Source organism: Lissotriton vulgaris, chromosome 1_1 (assembly GCF_964263255.1).
Source record: "Lissotriton vulgaris chromosome 1_1, aLisVul1.2, whole genome shotgun sequence".
NCBI classification, from domain to species: Eukaryota; Metazoa; Chordata; class Amphibia; order Caudata; family Salamandridae; genus Lissotriton; species Lissotriton vulgaris.
In genome coordinates this window covers 54,554,547-54,568,151 of record NC_141685.1, presented here as the reverse complement: position 1 = coordinate 54,568,151, position 13,605 = coordinate 54,554,547, and positions in this window count along the sequence as shown.

Sequence of the window (13,605 nt, the reverse complement as noted above, 5' to 3'; positions counted from 1 at the left end):
GGAATTAAAGGGAGATATCATCAAATAGTTTTTGCGATGCTGCGACCTTATTCTTTAGGCATGTGGGGGAGGAAAGGTCCTTAATGATCTTGAACAGGGCTTTAGCACCATTCGGTGCTTGCGTGATGGAGCTAGCATAGAATTCTGCCTTAGTTTTAAGGATAAGTTCTTTATATCTCAATTGTATTGAGCTTAGATTTTTTTTGTCTTCAATCATTATAACCCCTTCTCCATTTCCTTTCTGCTTTCTTACGAAGTGTACGCAGCTGTTTCAAACCTTCATTATACCAGGGTGCAGACATTTTATTCCTGTTTTTTTAATTCCTTTACTGGAATTATCTGATCTCATACATCTGTATATGGCTGGTATATGTTTTATAGTTCTCTTCAACCGTCAATGAAGGTGAGAAATTATTACCATCCTTAATAGTTAGGCGGCAGCCACTCTTATCCAACTTTGCCCATTCCCTACCCCTCCTGTAGGTGCATTATTGGATATTTTTGGACTTGGAGCATGGTCACCTAACCTCAAATTGTATTAGATAGTGATCAGTCCACGGCTGTGGTGATACATCTAATATCTTAGAGATATTCTGATTTGAAAACAGTAAATCTAGCACATGTCCCCCCTGATGGGTGGGCTGTTCTACTAACTGTGGGAGATTGAGATTAGTGCACGTATGCTTTAGGTCTCTCAGGTGATTACTAAGATTCCCATCTTCCCTAAGATTAAAATCCCCCAGTATAATCACTCTTGTGTGTGTCAGAGTTAGATTGGTGATAATATCTAAGAAAAGTTGGTATTGCATATTACTACCAGGAGGTCTGTAGCATAATAATCCTGTGAGTAGACTGCCGCTGGGTATCTGTAACAAGAAACTCATAGTTTCAATCCCCTCCACTTCGTCTATTGATAACATCGTGAAGTCCAGCTCCTCCTTGAAGATGACTCCCACTCCTCCCCCTCTACCTCGGGATCTGGGCTTATGCAGGATTGTATATCTATTAGGACATGAAAGCCCTATTTCCACCATTGACTCGGCAGTAATCCATGTCTCCGTTAAAAACAAAACCTCTAGTCCTCTATCTTCGCATACTAGAGATATCCACCCAAGATGGCGCTACTACAATCGGGTCCGGTTCCAAAAATGGTCTTTGCCCCGCCCAAGCAGCGAGTGAGTAGTATCCATTTTTATAGTGCAAGTATGTGGTTAGGCTAAAATTCAGAATTTCATCAATTGAGATTTTTAAAAGAGTTAGCAACTCACGACAATTTTATTAAAAAGAGTGCTCTCCAATAAGAGCCGTTTCTCACCCTTCAATCGTGGCGAGAGTTAGTCCCTCAGTCTAGGCTGGATTACTGCAACTCCCTGTACCTGGGAGCGCCACAATACATTGTGCAGAGGTTGCAGAGAGTCCAGTCTGTGGCAGCAAAGCTGGTGTTAAACAGACAGGGAAGGACCTCTACAACACTGGCCTTGAGAGATCTTCATTGGCTCCCTATCAAGGAGAGAATTTGTTTTAAATCCCTCTGCATTGCATACAGAGCAGCACATGGTCAGGGTCCTGTCCCCTGCAGTAGATGTTTACCTGGTATAATCCTGGGAGGCGGCTCCGCTCTTCAAATGTAAATCTGATAAGAACTGCCAGATTTAAGAGGTCTCGGATGGGGTGACAGAGCCTTTGGTTTGACTGCCTCGCGTGTATGGAATGAGTTACCTCTGGACCTTAGACAGGCCAGCTCCCTGACATGCTTTAGGAAGAGCCTGAAAACCTGGCTATTTCCAAAGGGTGATCTTTAGATCCTCTCACTGACAACTGAGTCTGCTTTGTGGTGTCTATTCGACAATCCAAGCGCCAGGATACCCGTAGGGTGGCAGTTTTGCGCTATATAAGTGTATATTTAATTCAATGAATGGGGCTTTGTGCAAATAATGGAGGAACATGATCAAGAGGAATCTTCTCTAGGGATAATATTTCAGGAGATTAGAAAAGTGAAAGAGGAAGAGGTGGGTTTACAGAAGAAGGCAGTGGCCAGTAGGCCCATTTGGGGTGAGCAGAATGGCAAGGAGTGAGGCAGAGCTTCACAATGTTGAGACACGAGTTGATGATCTGGAGCAGAGGGTAAGAGATACCCTGGAGGCGCTTTGTTACCTCTTGAAACAAAAAGAACAACGATTGGAACAACAAGAAGATGCCATAAAAAGAATGAGGAGAACAACAAATTGATATTTTGTTATGTTATGTTAAGACTTTTTGTAAAGCACTCTATCACCTGGGCAGGAATTCTGTTGACGGGGGAGCATACTAGGCTGAGCCTAGAATTAGCCTAGTTGAAGAGCCGTGTCCTAAGCTCTGTGCAGAACTCAAGAATTGAAGAGGCTGTTCTGATGTGCAGAGGCAGATTGTTCCAGGCTTTAGGAGGGATGTAGGGGAAGGCATGACCACCGGTTCTGGTTCTGCGTATGCGTGGGGTGTATGCAAACAGGCATCCGGCTGGGTGGAGGTGTCTAGTGCATTTGTGAAATCTGACGCAGTTGTTGAGGTAAGCAGGCCCATATTGTGTAGTGTTTTGAATGTGTTTGTGATGAGTTTGAACATAGCTTGTTTGTGAATGTGAATCCTTTGGAGCTCCCTGGGGTGCAGAGGGATGTGTATGCAGGAGTGTGAACACGTCTGCTGGGTTTTGTATGGTTTGGAGTCGTCTAGTCAAATGCATATAGGACATTCTGTAATCCAGTTGGCCCATGATAAGGGCTTGAATGACGGTTCAGTGGTTGCTGGTGGGGAACTATTTGAAGCTCTTCTACAGCATCTTCAGGGTGTGAAAGCAGGAGGTGGTCATAGTGGGCTGATGGTCGATAACTAAAAAGAGGTTCTTGGCGTGGGTGAAGTGGGTGGGTCGGCCAGCAGGTGGAGTCCCATGGTGAGGAGCATCTGCTGCCAATTGCAACTTCGGTCTTGTCAGTGTTTAGTTTGAGAGAGTATGTTCTCATCTAATCGTAGACTTTGGTCATGCAGTCGGGATACTTGGTCCGAGTGTTTGGCATTTTTCCAGTATCAGCTTTGTGTCATCAGCATAAGATAACATTAAAGCAACAGTGGTCCCTTACAAGCGTGGGAATATAGTTAATAAATATAGACAAAATCTTATCTATATTGAAGTGACATGCCCTGCCGGGTAGAGGTCAAATATTTACTTTTTAAACAATGTCAGGCAGTTTATACATACAATGTACAAGGCGGGGCACAAGCCTGTACCTAGCTTAACACACAATGAAAAGAAGGGGAAAAAAGGAACAACTCAAGAAACAAACAAAAACAAAGGGCTTTTAGGCAAGGGATTCACGCTCTGTTATCTCGTTCTTTGTACAATTATAAGATATAGAGCATACCATTACTAGCACCTTTACAATTATTTGGAAGGCAATAACGTTTTTCATTTGTATAAGGTGCATACATATGTCGACGGCGTTTCGATCCGTTTAACAAATCATTCGGATCATCATCAGGACATTTGATAAATGCCTATCAGTTGGAAGCCTCAGTTGCCTACGGAGAGAGGGGGAGAAGGAAAATATAGGGAGAGTAATTAAAGACAAACTTTTAAGATAATAGAACCTATACAACAGGGGCAGTGAGGTGAGGAGTAGCGACACTTGGTGATGAGTCATCCTTGTATCTGGGAAACAAATGAGTCATGCGAGTGGAACCTAGGTTGGTCCTGTGGAGAATACGAGCTATGGTGAAGAGTAGAGTGAAGCTGAAATAAGGTGGATATAGTTGCGGGTGAATCGACGGATACTGTGACAAAGTGCCCATACACGGTGCTGACGTTGGTGAATTAACGTGGGCCGGAGCATTAAGGAATGGCAACATAGTAAGGTGAATAGTCGCAGTGGACGATTTGCGGGCGATGGTGCCATGAGAATGCCAGATACTGTGAAGCGGTATGCATCTGGTATTTACACGGGTGAGTAATTCTGGTGAGGGAGGCGGACGGGGGCACTAAGATAGGTCAGGCTTACCGTTTGCAAGCTGGTGGGATACTAGGTATCAAGGGTGGCTGCGAATGCAGCAGGAAAGTTCAGTTGAATTAGTTGAACCTGAAAAAAACATTCAAAATCAGGGCGGTGCACACGTGAACGATGTAGCAGGGCCATGCAAGTAACCCGGTTGGGGGGCTTACCGAATCAAGGTTCCGGATGGGAGCGTCAGGATGCTAACTGCATCGACTCCTGAGGTAACGCGCAGTTGTGCATTGGGGTTCGAGAAGCCCCAGCCACGATCACCCTTTGCACTGAAGCTCAGAGCCCCACACTCGACGAGTGTCCTGCAGCGCGACGTGTCTTCGCAGTTCCTTGCCCGTTGACTAGTGAGCCCCCTGAAGACCTCCTTTTGAATCTAACTTGCTTTCCTGGTTGCTCCAGGCTTGCTCCAGCTTCCCTACAAAGGAGAAGCGCCACAGACCTTGCTGGTCTGTAAAGAAGTCAATCTCGACTTCCTGCATGGATTGCATTTGCCAAGGCTTGTTGAGTCCAATCCGGATACCGATACCGCAGTCAACTAGATCCTTTGTGCGACAGCTCGAATCCTGCGCCTGGTCATCATCGATGCCTCCTGGACCCCGTGGGTGAAGAGACAAACTTTACTTCCTCACCTGAAATCACCCGACTTTGGCTGGCAGCTTCCCATCGCCATCCTGGTCACTGGCAAGTGACCCAGACTCTGTCCCTTCTGCTTTCAGGTTCTTCAGATCTTTGACCCGCCCTTGGATACACCCGGACACTTTTCCTCTGGTCGCCTGCAGAACTTCTTTGCTGCTCTCCATTGAAAACGACGACGAAACCCGACACCGAACGGCACCTATGGGTGAGGTAACATGAGTACTCCGGTGCTCCCGTGGGTCTTGACTCTCGAAGTGTCCTAGTTTAAAAGGGTTCCATCGTAGTCCATCCGGAAGTTTCCTTAAGTTGTACTTTTGTAACTTCTTCATTTCCCATAGAAAGTCAATGGTAATCCGCGGCTGTGTTCAGACACTGCACGCGTCTCCCTTGGGCCTCCTATTTATTTGATATATTTGATATTTATGTGTATTTATAAAGCGCAGACGTTCGCTCCCAAGGGAGCATCATGGCTCTAAGCAAACTGCAGTGGATAACTGAAAAAGTGAGATGTGAAGGAAGATTGAAACTAGATGGCAGCCAATACAGAGGTGTCTGATTGTTGATAGACCCATGTCTTGAGGAGCTTTCTGAAACTGTTCTCATTTTCAATAAGTCTAAGGTTGACTGGCAGGTTGTTCCAGGCTTTGGCTGCCAGAACAGTGAAAGATTTCCCACCTTTAGTCTTGTATTTGAATCTGGGGATTGTGACAAGATTTGTCCCAGAGGATCTCAAGCAACGCGGGGGATTATAGCGCGTAAAACGATTTGCAAAGTAGTGGGGCCCTGTGTTTTGCATAGATTTGAAAACTGTAAGGAGCAGTTTAAAGAGGATTCTTTTATGCAACGGTAACCAGTGCAGAGATTTTAGTGCTGCTGACGCTGATGACCTTCTGGGGAGTTGTAAAACCAGTCTGGCCGCTGCATGTTGTATACTTTGCAGCTTTCGGAGGGTGGATTTTTTCACTCCGGCCATTAAACCATTGTTAAAATGTTATGTTATGTTATGTTATGTTAAAATGGGACTTTTATAGCGCAACGGCTACTCCAAAGGAGTGTCCTGGCGCTTTGAGCTCCAGACCATGAAAAAGAGCAAGAAACATAACAATAACAGAAAAAGGGGCCCCGGAGGGGAGAATTATCCAGCAAACAACCAAGTTTTCAAGTCTTTCCTGAAGACAAGCAGATTAGAGGTGTTTCGCAGGGACAGCGGCAGCGAGTTCCAAAGCTTAGGAGCAAGGAAGCTGAAAGACCGGCCGCCTAGCCGAGCCTTTTTAATGCGTGGTACCCGAGCCAAGGCCAAGGTTTCTGACCTGAGGGAGCGTGCCGGTCGATAAAAGTCAAGCCTCCTCTGAAGATACTTGGCGCCAGTGCCATATAAGGCCTTGTGGGCAAGAGTCATGGTCTTAAACAGTATCCTCTTCCGCACCGGGAGCCAGTGGAGGGATGCAAGAAGATTAGAGGCACTAGTGCGACGGTGAAGGCCAAAAATGGCACGCGCAGCAGCGTTCTGGGTGATCTGCAGGCGTTGGAGGAGATATTCAGGCAGGCCCAGATATAGAACATTGGCATAGTCCAATCTGGACCCTATGAGGGCCTGAACAGTGATCCTCCGATGTTGCTCCGAGAGTAGGGGGAAAAACTTACGCAACATTCTGAGGATCCCAAAACAGGTTCCCGTAAGGGTAGAGACCTGGGATTTGAGCGACAGCTCGTTATCAATTTTGACTCCCAGGTTCTTGGCCCACTTAGAGGACTGTGTGGGAGGGAACTTGTCAGCAGGCCACCATCCTCGCCAATCTGGTTCAGAAGGGCATCCGAAGAATAGTATTTCGGACTTATCCGAGTTGCACTTGAGGCTGTTTTGTGAAAACCAGCTAAAAACAGCCCCAAGGCACTCGCGGATCCCTTCGCCATCAAACTCTTCACCCTTGCGACAGGTGAAGAGGAGCTGAGTGTCGTCAGCATAAGAGACGATCCGGGCCCCATAGGACTCCGCCAATGTCGCCAGAGGGGTCATCAGGATGTTGAAAAGAGTGGGGCTCAGGATAGAGCCCTGAGGCACTCCGACTCCCAATGGCGGCATCTCGGCGGATCCGGGTGGAACCCAGACCGTCTGGCGGCGGTTGGCCAAAAAGGAAGAAAACCAATTGAGCACCGTCCCCCCTAGCCCGATGTCATGGAGCCTAGTGAGGAGATCCTCATGGGGGACGGTTGATTGCAGTAATCAAGTCGGGAGAGAATTAGGGCTACCGCGACTGACTTTCGGGCTGCAATGGGAAGGAAATCAAAGAACTTCTTCAGGGATTTTATTAGTCCAAAACAGCGGCCGGCAGTAATCCTAACGTGGTCATCAAAAGAGAGGAATGAATCGAATTGCACGCCTAGGTTCCGAGCTGATGATACTGCACTGGGAGGGGCCTCTGATCCTGAGGGCCACCAGTCTTTCGGACAGAAAGACAGATTTTTACCCAGTGGAATGATTTCTGTCTTGGCACTATTGCATCTTAAGTGGTTTGTATTTAGCCATTTGAATACATCAGAGAGACAGTTTTTGAACCGTAAATCTGCGTCCGTCCACTGTTTATCAATAGTGATGACCAATTGAGTGTCGTCAGCATATGACGTGACGACAATCCCATGTGATTCTATCACAGCGAGGAGGGGTGCCATGTAGATGTTAAAAAAGAGAGGACTTAATATAGACCCCTGGGGCACTCCTACTTCCTATCCTTTGGTTGTTCAGAGTAGCCCCAGCGATTCCACAGGCCCCAGGCCTGCTTTCTATCCCAGACGTGGTTCTTATACCACTATTTTAGTATATGGTTTGTGAGGCCCCTAGGGCAAAATGTATACTGTGCAACTTATCGTATGCTAATTGGGATTCTTGTAATGTACTTTGACCTCTGACCTCATAAAGGGTGCAGAGGGGTTGTGTTTAGACTAAATACATATATATTTGATATATACCTTGTGTGGTGTACTTTCATTTGATACTCAAGAGATTATAAATGGTAAAACAACTCGCTTAACTCGCCTACAGAAGTCTTAGGCTGATGACTGCTGGCCCATGCTACCACTTGGATAGCATTCTATAAGGTTGACTTTACAACCACCATCAATAAGGGTTGATTAGACTGGTGCAAGGTGCCCACTAGAGCTAGTGGACATCATATGCCAGGGTAACTTCTCACAGGAGGGTCTGCCACGATTATTCTGCTGGACCTAAGCTTGGCCTTCGATACCATCAACCACACCCTGCTAAAAAATAGATTAAAGGGAATAGGTATCCAGGACAGAGCCTTGAAATGAAATGAAATGAGGGTATTTATAGAGCGTGTGTCTGCCGTGGTGTCTTAGCGCTTAACTATCAAAAATACAGAGTAAGGAGAAATGCAGCTGGTTATGTACAGCTAAAACAGCCAGGTTTTGAGATCCCTCCTAAACTGAAGTAGATTATTTTGGGTTCTATGATGCAGGGGCATAGAGTTCCATAACTTCGGAGCTAAAAATCGGAAGCTTATACCGCCCCACTTCAGCGTCTTTATCCTTGGAACTAAAAGTAAGGATGCAGAGGCAACGCAGAGAACTCTCTGTGGAGCGTAACACTCAACATACTGTCTAATCTGTCCTGGTCCTTTTTCATGCAATGTCTTATGTAAGATACACAAGGACTTAAATTGGATCCTTGCTAAGATGGGGAGCCAGTGCAGCTGTTCTTGAATTACATGACTAATAGAGCTGAATTTGGGTAGATTTAGTAGTAGTCGCGCAGCTGCATTCTGTAGGGTCTGCAGTTTGTGTCACACTTTTTTTGCTCCAAGGTAGAGTCAGTTACAGTAATCTATTTTTGACAAAATCAGAGCTGTGACTACCCTTTTCCTGAGGTGCATAGGAATGAAAGGTAGGATTTTCCTAAGAATTTTTAGGGTATAGAAATAGGAAGAGGTAATGCTGTTGACCTGGTCTGATAGGGAAAGACAATCGTCAATTAGGACTTCGAGGTTTTTTACCTTTTTTATGGGTTGAGGGCAAGATCCTGCTGTATCAGGCCACCAAGCGGAGTTCCAAAGAGAAGAGTCCCTGCCAAACGTTACTAACTCCATCTTCCCGGTGTTCAACTTTAAGCAATTGCTTTGCTTCCAATTGATAATATGGCTCATGCATGAGTTAAAACGTGCTGATATAGCAGTCAGTGAGATGACAATGTGCGTGTCGTCAGCGTAGCATATGTCTGTAAAGCTAAAGGAGCGAATAAGCTTTGCCAGTGGGGCTACATATATGTTAAACAGGGTGGGCCAGAGTGGCGAGCCCTGAAGTACCCCACATGGTATAAAAAAGGAGGGAGATTTGTGCTCATCTAACGTCACTGTTTGTTGTCTATCAGCTAGGTAGGATTGAAGAATATCTGCGGCCCTATCTGTAATACCTATTTCTGCCAGCCGCTGAAGAAGTATATGGTGATCAACGGGGTCAAACGTGGTGGATAAATCAAGCAATATTAATATTGCCTTCCCGCCCTGATCTAGTTGCGCACGTAAGCTTTCAGTGGCTGCAATCAATGCAGACTCGGTGCTATGTCTTGGAACTAGAACTAGTGGACATCATATGCCAGGCTAACTTCTCACAGGAGGGTCTGCCACGATTATTCTGCTGGACCTAAGCTCGGCCTTCGATACCATCAACCACACCCTGCTACAAAATGGATTAAAGGGAATAGGTATCCAGGGCAGAGCCTTGGAATGGCTCTGCTCTTTTTTGGATGACAGGTTGCTCCAGGTTAAGGATCAGGACTGCCTTTCTGACAGCCGGCCCTTAAAGTCTGGTGTACCGCAGGGCTCCTCCTTAAGCCCTACCTTATTTAACATATATGTGAGGCAGCTCTCTTCTATCATACAGGAATTTGGCATTCTAGAACCCCCACCAGGGAGACACGCTTCTGGGCCCATGTTTGAATAAATTTACCAACTGGATGTCAAATAGCTTTCTAAAACTTAACAGAGATAAAACAGAGCTCATGAACCTGGGAAATAAGGCCATTCCGCGACCTCTAAATCACTGGCCTCCCTGCATGGGCACTCCACTGGTTCCTAAACTGGTGGTGAAAAACCTAGGCTTAAGGTTCGATAGTGCACTCTCTATGAGTGAGCAGGTGAACAAACTGTCTGGTGTCTGCTTTGGACTCCTGGGGATGCTGAAAAAGATCTTGGTTTTTATCCCAGAGCAACACAGGAAAACTGTCCTGCAGTCCTTGATAGTTTCCCGTCTAGATTATGGGAACTCCCTATACTTGGGGTCCCCTTAGTACGTGATAAAGAGGCTCCAGACGGTGCAGAGTGCCGCGGCTAGGCTCTGGCTCAAACTCCAGAGGCAAGAGTCAGTTAGCAATTCCCTGAAACTCCTCCACTGGCTGCCAATAGCGTCAAGAATAAAATTCAAAGCCCTCGTTATTGCCCCTAGTGCAGTAAATAACAAAGGCCCTCCTAAACTTAAATCCCTGATCTCGGTCTATGTCCCTGCAAAATATCTACGGTCCTCCCACGCTCACTTCCTCAGCACCACCAGAATTAAAAAAATCTAGATGGGGTGGAAGATCCTTTTCCCACCTGGTTCCAATACAATGGAACAAGCTCCCGCTGGACCTGAGAAGTCAGCAAAACAAACTTTTATTCAGGAAAAAGCTGAAGACCTGGCTTTTCCCACTCAGCTACTAAGGGTCCTCTGTCAGTCACTTCAGCTCCTACCGTCAGCGCGGGGCAGTCTTTGGGTAACCAGGCGCTTTACACATCCCTCAAATTCAAATTCAATTCTCTTGGGTCATGGGTGCCTCTCTTGGGTCCCAGGTGCCTCTCTTGGGTCTCGGATGCCTCTCCTGGGTCCCGGGTGCCTCTCTTGGGTCTCTGGTGTCTCTCCTGGGTCCCTGATACCACTCTCTTGGGCCATGGGTGTGTCTCCTGGGTCCCGGGTGTGTCTCCTGGGTCCCGGGTGTGTCTCCTGGGTCCCTGATGCCTCTCTCTTGGGTCCAGGGTGTGTCTCCTGGGTCCCTGATACCTCTTTCTTGGGCCATGGGTGTGACTCCTGGGTCCCGGGTGTGTCTCCTGGGTCACAGGTGTATCTCCTGGATCACAGGTGCCTCTCCTGGGTCACAGTTGCCTTTCCTGGGTGCCTCTCCTGGGCCCTGGGTGTCTCTCCTGGGTCACGGGTACCTCTCTCTTGGGCCATGGGTGTGTCTCCTGGGTCCCTGAAGCCTCTCTCTTGGGCCACGGGTGTGTCTCCTGGGACCAGGGTGTGTCTCCTGGGTCCCTGATACCTCTCTCTTGGGCCATGGGTGTGTCAACAGGGTCACCGGTGTGTCTCCTGGGTCACAGGTGCCTCTCCTGGGTCACAGGTGCCTTTCCTGGGTGCCTCTCCTGGGCCCTGGGTGTCTCTCCTGGGGCACGAGTACCTCTCCTGGGTCCCTGATGCCTCTCTCTTAGGTAATGGGTGTGTTTCCTGGGTTACAGGTGTGTCTCCTGGGTCCCGGGTGTGTCTCTTGGGTCACAGGCGCCTTTCCTGGGTGCCTCTCCTGGGGCCCTGAGTGCCTCTCCTGGGCCCCGGTTATCTCTCCAGGGTCATGGGTGTCTCTCTCCTGAGTTGCAGGTGCCTCTGTCCTGGGTCACTGGTGCCTCTCCTGCAGTGCTTAATTTTCACCAGTGGTTTCCGTGCTCGCATGGGTGCCTCTCTTGGGTCTAGGGTGCCTCTCTTGGGTCTCGGATGCCTCTCCTGGGTCCCGGGTGCCTCTCCTGGGTGCCTCTCCTGGGTCCCGGGTGCCTCTCTTGGGTCTCTGGTGTCTCACCTGGGTCCCTGATACCACTCTCTTGGGCCATGGGTGTGTCTTCTGGGTCCCGGGTGTGTCTCCTGGGTCCCTGATGCCGCTCTCTTGGGCCACGGGTGTGTCTCCTGGGTCCAGGGTGTGTCTCCTGGGTCCCTGATACCTCTCTCTTGGGCCATGGGGGTGACTCCTGGGTCCCGGGTGTGTCTCCTGGGTTACGGGTGTGTCTCCTGGGTTACAGGTGTGTCTCCTGGGTCCCTGGTGTGTCTCTTGGGTCACTGGGGCCTTTCCTTGGTGCCTCTCCTGGGGCCCTGAGTGCCTCTCCTGGGCCCCGGTTATCTCTCCAGGGTCATGGGTGTCTCTCTCCTGAGTTGCAGGTGCCTCTGTCCTGGGTCACTGGTGCCTCTCCTGCAGTGCTTAATTTTCACCAGTGGTTTCCGTGCTCACTACAGGCACTTAATTGTCAACACCGGCGCTTGTGACATTCAGCCACAAGGTGGCATTGTCTAGCTAATTTACAGATGACCACAACCACACTCAATTATTAATGCAATATACATTAAAAAAAGACTTGCCTGGCGCCCAAAACATTCATATACCTTCACGGGACTGGAATAATCCGAATTGTCACACTTGTAGGAGTGTGATGGTTAGTCGTTGTGTGGTAATTATCATAAGCAGTGGCAATGTATAGTGCAACCCGCAGTGCCCTCCTGACCAGAACCCTAGCACTTTTTTTTTTTAATTAAGCACTGTCTCCTGGGTCACGGTTGTGTCTTTCCCGGTCACTGGTGCATCTCCTGGGTCCCGGGTGCTTCTCCTGGGCCCCGGATGAAGGCAGCTGGCCCCTACCTGCAGACAATGAGAGGGCCCCGGCTCGGGCCCCCCGCGTTATCAGTAAAAAGGAGAGACAGGGAAGGCTGCAAAGTCAGGATGTCCAGGGGCCCCAGAGTGAGCAGCAGGGACCCCAGATTGAGCAGCAGGAACCCCATAGTGAGCAGCAGGGGCCCCAGAGTGAGCAGCAGGGGCCCAAGAGTGAGCAGCGGGAGGGGGCCGAAGTGAGCAGCGGGGGGGGCCCAGAGTGAGCAGCAGGGGGCCCCAGAGTGAGCAGCAGGGACCCCAGAGTGAGCAGCAGGGGCCCCAGAGTGATCAGTAGGGCAGTCCTGCCAAGCGTCACGCAACGGGTGTGACACTCACGCATTTCAGTGCGGGGATCCGCATCACCGCACTGAAATGCATTGTCACGCATTTTGCCACCAGTACCAGGCGCGCCACCAGCGGCGCCTGTGCCAGCGCTCTGACTGCTGCTCGAGACGTGCTGTGCTGCCTGATCCCGAGTTCCTAAGTAGTTAACTGCTCTCATCCTTTCGGAGTGGCTGGGAGCGCTACAATGTATCTGCACTCTGCCCTCGAAACTGAATGCGGCGCGGAGGCTCGGGGTTTACTCATCTGACACTGCAGGGGGAGGGAGGGCTGCCCTCTCTTAGTAGACTCGATAGCACTGCTATCAATCACCGTTGTGGCATCATGGGGGCCGGGATTTTAATTCGGATGTGCCGTCACGACTGGAAGAGGAAGTAGGCTGGCAAAAGTGGCGGGGAATCCGAGTGAGCAGCAGGCAGCACGAGAGACAGACTCGAGTCTCATGGCCGCCCGCCGCCATGCAAAAGGGGGAAAGAATCGATTAATTTGCGGCGGGCAGCTGCGCCGCAACACTGCTGCCTGCCCAGCCTCACCTTGATGACCTGGCCACAGCCGAGCCGGCGACAGTCAGCTGAGCTTTGATCAAAGGCCTGTGAGCGGCCGCGCCCGGGGGGCCCAGAGGACTCGACTCGAGTGGCGAGCAGCTGCCTCAGCCTGTGGCAGAGTGCACATCGTGGCTGGGCAGTGAGTGCAGTAAGTGACCTGGTCGGGCCCTCAGCCTGCGCATAAAATGTAATATTATTATTTACCGCTCGGCCGCCGAAGTGGTTGGCTGGGACGAGACCGTAACGGAAAACATCATCCATTGAGTCACCTGCAGTGAGTCGCTGTGACTGTCACTAGTAACTACAGCTGTACACTCTGTACCGTCTGGAGGCCTCTGTTTGCACGTTGTTTATCTTAGCATGGCAACCGATGGGTGATGAA